The sequence below is a fragment of the Canis lupus genome, chromosome X (genome assembly GCF_003254725.2).
Source record: "Canis lupus dingo isolate Sandy chromosome X, ASM325472v2, whole genome shotgun sequence".
Taxonomy (NCBI): domain Eukaryota; kingdom Metazoa; phylum Chordata; class Mammalia; order Carnivora; family Canidae; genus Canis; species Canis lupus.
The window spans coordinates 57,930,650-57,938,892 of record NC_064281.1 but is presented as its reverse complement, the minus strand read 5'-3'; positions in this window follow the sequence as shown (position 1 = coordinate 57,938,892).

Here is an 8,243-nt window from a genome sequence, read left to right as displayed (position 1 = left end):
GCTTTTCACTCACTATTCTAAACCATGTGAATGTGTCTTCAATAACTCATTTGCAGTTCTTTTTTTTTGTCTAAAGGTGCTGACTTTCTGAAAGGTTGACTTGTGGAGGTTTGATAGAGGGATTAATCACCTACTCAGACTCTAAAGTCACAGTCTCAATTTGTATCCTTGGCTGCTCCACTTACTAGCTGTATTGCTTGATAGAGTTAATTTAAACTTTAATTTTCTCAGATTTAATGTGAGTATAACAACACATACATCACAGGTTTATTGTGAACATTAAAAAAGAGGACTGCTTAGTGTTTGTATAGAGCCTGACATATTTTAATTGCATAATAAATGTTTTATTTATTATAGTAAGTCATATATTTAAATACCATTCTTTTTTCTCCTTGAAATATAGAGTTATGGAAGACTTATAACAATTTTCTCACAGTTGGATTATCTTTAGTGTTTAGAAGTAGATGAGCACTGACCAGGCTTTCCTGAAGTCAGAGATTTCATTCTTTTTCAATTATTTCCAAGTTCTTTCATCCTGCCAAAAAGGAAAAGAAGGAATTAACCTAGCCAAAGAAATAAGTGACTTTAGCAGATTTCTGCAATGTATATATAGAGGGAGGTGGATAAAAAGGAAGTGGGAGAGAACTTTTATTCGGAAAAAAAATGCCCATTCAAGATCTTTAGTATTATAAGATATGTAGAGCTTTTAACGGATAATACGTCAAGCAGAGACAGATTTTCTATCTTTTCAATCACCTTTAAGGAAGTATTTTTTTAAATGTATTATTTGCTTGAGTCCTGGTTTAGGAGCTAGGAGATCTGGGTTGTTAGAAGCAGCATGCACTTAAGAGTACAAACCTATATCTGTTATTCACAGTTGTATGATCTTATGTAAATTTTGGCGTTTCTGCTTTGAGCTTCATTTTCCTCAACTATAAAATGCTCATAACATCTTGTGTGTGAGAGAGTTAAATGAGATAATGTGCATGATGTTCTTGGCACATAGTAGGCACACATGGAGGATAACTATTATTGTTTTAACTAAGTCCATCTTCTAAGCACTTCTCTGCAGATAATCCTCATCTGAATCTTCTGGAGAGTTTATCTAAAATGAATATTCCTGAATTGTACCCTAAAATATCTGAATCAGAATCCTAGGGTGAGGCCTAGGAAATTGTATTTTGACAAAGTGCCACTTCCCTCTCCCCTTCTGGGTTTGAGATATGAGATTTTTCTAGGAAAAACAGTCTACACTTGGGTTTTTTTCTCAGTGAATCTAGGGAGAGGGGAGGTCTTTTGGAAGATGGTACTTCTCAGTCAAAGTGCTAAGAAGGACAGACTCTTCAATGAATAGACTAAGAAAGCAGGGGTATGTGCTAGTATTAAACGCATAGTTTCAGAGAGTTCAGTGGAAAGTGTTGAGAGGGTGCAAAATAGCAGAGATGGAGATGGAAGTGGACTTATAGCTGATCTCTATGGAAATGAAAGGTTAGGTGGGTGCTAGACAAGATGGGCTTGAGGCTTTTATGGTGACTGAAGGGGATGGAGATATGAAACAGGGACAGAATCATCATCTCATCTCCCCAGAGAAGTCTTTTGATGCCAAAGACAGTGTGCATAATCAACCTAGTCTAATTTAAACAATTTTCTCTTCACAGTTTAAATAATTAAACGAAAATGTATTTATTAAAATAGATTGCTAATTGGAGATAAGATAGGTATTCTTCTCTAACCCGTCTTGTCTTCTCCCTGCTATATTGCACTTAATTTGTTACAGAAAAATTACGTTCTGGTTGTTTTGGCATGATTTAGAAAACTACTCTGTGCTTTCTGTATCAGAGCATCTAAACCTTTATGTTTGATGCATAAGGTGCCTGATATTGCTTCCTTAGGAAGATTGTTTTTACATTCCCAGAAAGCATAAAATGTAAAGAGAGACCTTTCATTGCTGCTGTAATAGCCAGAAAAAAGGCACTACACTAAATCTGCTAAGTTCCCCTACTTACTAATGTAATTAACCAGGCATCAGTACATATTTTATTTCTACTGTGTTTGAGTATTTGAAATAATCCATTCTATTTCTAGAGTATATTTTTCTGGAGAAGAAAAACCCCAGGTAATTAATCACATGGCATTTGTAGGAGAAACAACATCCATCATTATATACCTTTTTCAAAGAGATAAACTTAGTTATACAGCAACAGGATTTTCTATAGCAATACTGGTATAAACATGCATTGTGCTGCTAGGACTGAAAACAATTGTCATCTTTTTACTAGCCTAAGGTAAATATACAGCATGCCATTCTTAAGTATTTCAGGTTAAAATGTCTTCTACAGATGGTAAGGAATAAAAGGACTTTACTCTCATGCTTTGTGTGCTTCACTCCCTAATCTTTAATTTATTTTTTAAGCCCTCTAACATTCTATAAATACAAATTGGTGGGTGACTTTCTTAAAAGTGTTGCCTGGTGGCCACAGCAACTTCTTGCAAGATACATCTATGAAGGCAAGGGAAATAAAGGAAAAATGAACTATTGGGGCTTAAGATAAAAAGCTTCTGCACAGCAAAAGAAACAGTCAACAAAACCAAAAGACAATGTACAGAATGGGAGAAGATATTTGCAAATGACATATCAGATAAGGGGCTAGTATCCAAGATTTTTAAAGAACTTATTAAACTCAACACCCAAGAAACAGAAAATCTAATCATGAAATGGCAAAAGACATGAACAGACGTTTCACCAAAGAAGACATACACATGGCCAACAAGCACATGAGAAAATGTTCCGCATCACTTGCCATCAGGGAAATACAAATCAAAACGACAATGAGATACCACCTCACATGAGTAAGAATGGTGAAAATTAACAAGACAGGAAATAAAAAAAATGTTGGATAGGATTTGGAGAAAGGGGAACCCTCTTGCACTGTTGGTGGGAATGTGAACTGGTGCAGCCACTCTGGAAAACTGTGTGGAGGTTCCTCAAAGAGTTAAAAATAGATCTGCCCTACGACCCAGCAATTGCACTACTGGGTATTTACCCCAAAGATGCAGATGCAGTGAAACGGCAGGACACCTGCACCCCAATGTTTATAGCAGCAATGTCCACAATAGCCAAACTGTGGAAGGAGCCTCGGTGTCCATCGAAAGATGGATAAAGAAGATGTGGGATATATACACAATGGAATATTACTCAGCCATTAGAAAGGATGAATACCCACCATTTGATTTGATGTGGATGGAACTGAAGGGTATTATGCTGAGTAAAGTAAGTCAATCGGAGAAGGACAAACATTATATGGTTTCACTCATATGGGGAATATAGGAAATAGTGAAAGGGATTATAGGGGAAAGGAGAGAAAATGAGTGGGAAAAAATCAAAGAGGGGACAAAACATGAGAGACTCCTAACTCTGGGAAATGATCAAGGGGTAGTGGAAGAGGAGGTGGGCAGGGGGATGGGGTGACTGGCTGACGGGCACTGAAGGGGGCACTTGATGGGATGAGCACTGGGTATTATACTGTATGTTGGAAAATAGAACTCCAATAAAAATATACATATAAAAATAATTAATTTTAAAAATACATATTGAGATAGAAAAAAAGTGAAAGTAGTTAGAGATTGAGGGAAAAACAATGGACATGCAATAACCCAGAAATCAATAAAGTAGCTTACTTAAAAAAAAAAAAGAGTGTTGCCTGGGTCCCTGCAGTGAAACCAACACATTAGCTTTAGCTTCCACATATTTTTACAAATTGACTGTAGATGGAACTATATCCTGCCTCTTCTGGATGTGAATTTTCTCAGTACAGTGACTATATCTTTTATATCTATAGCCTCAAGGGCTAGCACAGTGCCACAGCACACAATAAATATCATTGAACAAATGACTTGACTGAGAAAAAGAAGAATTACTAATTACTTTTCACTTATCCCTTCCCATCCTGCTATTCTCTTCATCGGGCAAACTGAAGGAAAGATGTAGAATTCATTTATATCTTGAATATTATTGCAAACCCCTAAAGGAGCAAACTGAGGCAAAATGGAATCACTAATGCAGGCATTGGTTTTCTGGTTAAATTGATTTTGGCCAGTAGTTCTTATTCAAAACATTAAAAAATAAAAAGCTTCTTAGACACACTACAGGCAGTATTAAACTAAATAAATTGATATTTTGTGGGTTGTCTTTAAAAAAAAAAAAAACAAAACCAGCTGAGCTTCTTAAAGATAAAGGAGTTTGGAATTTTGAAATAGTATACTCAGCATCCCTGGGTGGCATAGTCCATTGAGTGTCTGACTCTTGATCTCAGCTCAGGTCTTGATCTCATGGTTGTGAGTTCCAGCTCAGTGTCAAGCCCCACGCTGGGCGTGAAGCCTACTTAAAAAAATAGTAAGTATACTTACTATAAAGAAAATGCAATCTTGAGCACATGGCAGTGTGCTCAAAGTTTAAAGAACTTTAAAACCCTGTATCTGATAAGTTTTTAACTACATTTTTAAAACTCTTCAACAACTTCCCATTGCCCTTAAGATCCAAAATGTCTAATATGAACTACAAGCTAATTCTCTGATTCATTCAAGAAATATTTTCTATTATGTATTTTAGGCTCAGAAAATACAGTGGTGAAATAGTGGGACAAAGCTCCAGTTTCCATGGCATTGAACACTGGGGGCAAGCCAGTGGGAAGACTGACAGGCTAGAAACATGGACATACAAACAGTAAACAACATAAACAAATAGAAAAGATAGATAAATTCCAGCGTGATAAATGCTAAGAAGAAAATCACAAAGAGCAATTTTCTAAAGAAAATGAGATATTCTTTCAGTTCCCCGTTTTCTCACCCCAGGAAATTTGTACAGATCACTCCCTCTTCCAGGGCTACTCCTTAATCTTTTTTTCTAATTGTCATTCTTACTTTATTTTTATTTTTTATTTTTTATTTTTTTTCATTCTTACTTCAGCTCAGGTCTTAGCTAAAAGTGGCAACATCTCTAGGTCAAATGTTCCTCTTATATACATCTCCCATTGTACCCATGCTTTCTTTGTAATGTTCATTACTTTTGCAAGTATTTGTTCAATGTCTGTCTTGCCACAAGGGTAGGGTCTTCCTGCCTGTGGCCTATTGATCTATTCTTAACGAGCAGCATACAGCAGATGATCTATATATTTTGTTGAATAGATGAATACAAGAAAGACTGGGAAAATCTTTCATTTTTCCTGTTAAAGGACATCTTATCAGGAAGGGATAAAAATCATCTGAACATCACACATATGTAAGAAGCGCATGGGAGAAAAATGCAATTAGATTGAATGGAAGCTAAATGAAAATTCCTCAGTGGTTGTTTCCTTGGGTTTTAGGGTGACACTGAATGCCATCATAGGATAAACTGTTTTGAGAAGTCACTTCCAAGATATTGGACGTAAGCAGCTCCTTGCATATAAAACTGCATAGAAGAGAGGAAGAGAAAAAGAACAGAAGGAAGAGAGAAAGGGTATATTAAATGATGAGTAGAAAAAAATAGGTGGATGTGAAGATACTTTTTTCTTTTTTCCTTTTCAGAGTTAGACAGACTTTAGTTTCAAAATGAAAATGGCCCCTTCTCCCAATATCAAGTAATACGTGCACATTGCAAAATATTCAAGACAGTGTAAAAAAGAGGAAAGAAGAAAGGTGACAAATAATTTCTTCATATCTTATTTGCATGTATACACATCTAGACCGTTTTCTATGCATATTTACACATATATTTTCAATATAAAAATGGAACCATACAGGCTATTTTGTAAACTGTTTCTTCATTTTATAAATGGCAAGTTTTCAGTTACAATATCAAACATTTCCTAAAATCCATTCTGTAAAAAGAGTTATTTGAGAAAATATCATATTTACCTTGAGTGGATGAGTTACGAAAGAAGAGGGTGTATATCTGTATGTGTGAGAGAGAGTCTGTGTATGTTAGTATGTTAGGTAGCCTACTGTTTATACACTTCTCATCATGACAAAAGCACATTTGGAATAGTTATCTTTTTTAATTAAAAAAATCCTTAGAACATAGTTAAATTTCCAGTGGTAGGATCATGTTCTAAGTATTTAATAGAATTTATGCATGCAATAAGATAACTCTGAAGATTATAAAAACAAAATATTTGTAATACAACCAAAATATCCTACCCCAAATGTATATGTTATGGCAACTATACAAAGTATGTTTCTAAATGTTGTATCCTTGGAATATAAAATAAAAAATAATCACCGCGGGAAAAAAATAAAAATAAATAAAAATAAAAACAAATAAAAACAACCTGAACATATTTCCAGACCTAGCTACTAATTTTTAATGGTTATGTAGGAATCCATTATGTAGATGTACTGTAAAGTATTTCACTAATTATTATTGAATAGTTTCCTGATTTTTTTCAGTATTTCAATATTATTAGTCTCACTATGATTAAAATCTATAATTAAAATCTTTGTACATTAATTATATGCATCTTCACAAATGTGTCCACTTCTTCTCCTTAAATAAATTCCTATGTGTGGACTTGGTGTTCAAGCAGTACACTGAGGCATTTGATATGCATTGTTAAGTTGCCTAAAATATGTCAATTTCTACCAGTACCATACAGCTGTGCCCATTTCATAGGATCTTCATAAACACTCAAAATTATCAAATTTTTAGCATTCCACATTCCAAGAAGAAAAAAAGAAATGACTGTTTTTATTTTCACTTCTGGTTACTAGTGAGATTGAACCTATTATCATATGCTTATCAGGCAAATGTTTTCTCCCCTTTTGAATTGCTTATTTATGTCCTTAGCATAAGGGGTGTTTATCTTTTTTAATAAATAAATTTTAATAGCTCTTATAGACTTGTGATATTAGTCATATATGTTTATCATATATGTAGCATTTTTAGCAATTTGTCATTTGTCTTTTAATTTTATCATAGACTAGTATTAGCCCTTAGCTCTCATATGTTACATTGAAATTATTTTTTTCAGTTTGTCATTTCTCTTTTAACGTCGCTAACCTTGTATTTTGACTTCAGGAGCTTTCATTTATGAAGTCTTATTTAACAGTAATTCCTTTTTAAAATTTTGTGTTATGTTTAGGAAGTCCTTTCACATCCCCAAGAATATAGACATATCCACTTACATTTTCTCCTACATCTTTATTTTAAAAGACTTTATTTATTTATTTATTTGACAGAGAAAGAGCACAAGCAAGGGGAGTTGCAGACGGAGAAGCAGGCTCCCCAGTGAGCAAGGGAGCTCGACACAGGGCTGGATCCCAAGACCCTGGGATCATAACTTGAGCACAAGGCAGACGTTTACCCACTGAGCCACCCCTGGGGCCCTACTACTTCTTTGATGACTCTAAATTTCACATTAAGCCGTGTTTAACTCAGGAATAGGTCAAGGAGCGGCTAATGTTATTACCAGAAGCTCAATATCGGGCTTAATAGCAGTTGCAGGCCACTGAAGAATTCATTTTACACATTCTAGGTAAGAGTTCTGGTACTCTACATCATATAAAACAAAAACTGAATAGAGCCACAGCACCTAAATTATGTGCACATAGTATAAAAAACTGGCAATATCAACCCTGGTGAGAAGATGACAGGAAATATGAGAATATATTATTTTAACAGCTTGGAGTGAAATACTTATATTCCAGGCTGATGAAATGGCCATCATGCTGAGGGATGCATGCTCTCAAAAAATATTTGATAGTCCACTATGAGCTCGCTGGGGTTACAATAAACAAAACAGTGAGGTTTACAGGTCTTAAGGGGTGGGATAAACAAATGAATAATATGCTTTCAGATTAAGTACTTTAAATTAAATTAAGCAGTTAAGGGGATGGGGAAGTTGTTATTTTAGCGTCGTTAGGGAAGACTCCTCTGGGGAGAGGAGTCATTGAGAAGATGCTTAGTTGATGAGAGCAAAGATATGAAATGAAAATATTGTAGCCTAGGGCAGCCCGGGTGGCTCAGCGGTTTAGCGCCGCCTTCAGCCCAGGGCGTGATCCTGGAGACCCAGGATGGAGTCCCATTTCGGGCTCACTGCACCGAGCCTGCTTCGACCTCTGCCTGTGTCTCTGCCTCTCTCTCCGTGTGTCTCTCATGAATAAATAAAGTCTTAAAAAAAAGAAAATATTCTAGCCTATATATAGTTATAGAGGTGGGAACAAGTTTGGTTTGTTGGAAGAATATTGAGAAAACGTGTAGTGGCAGT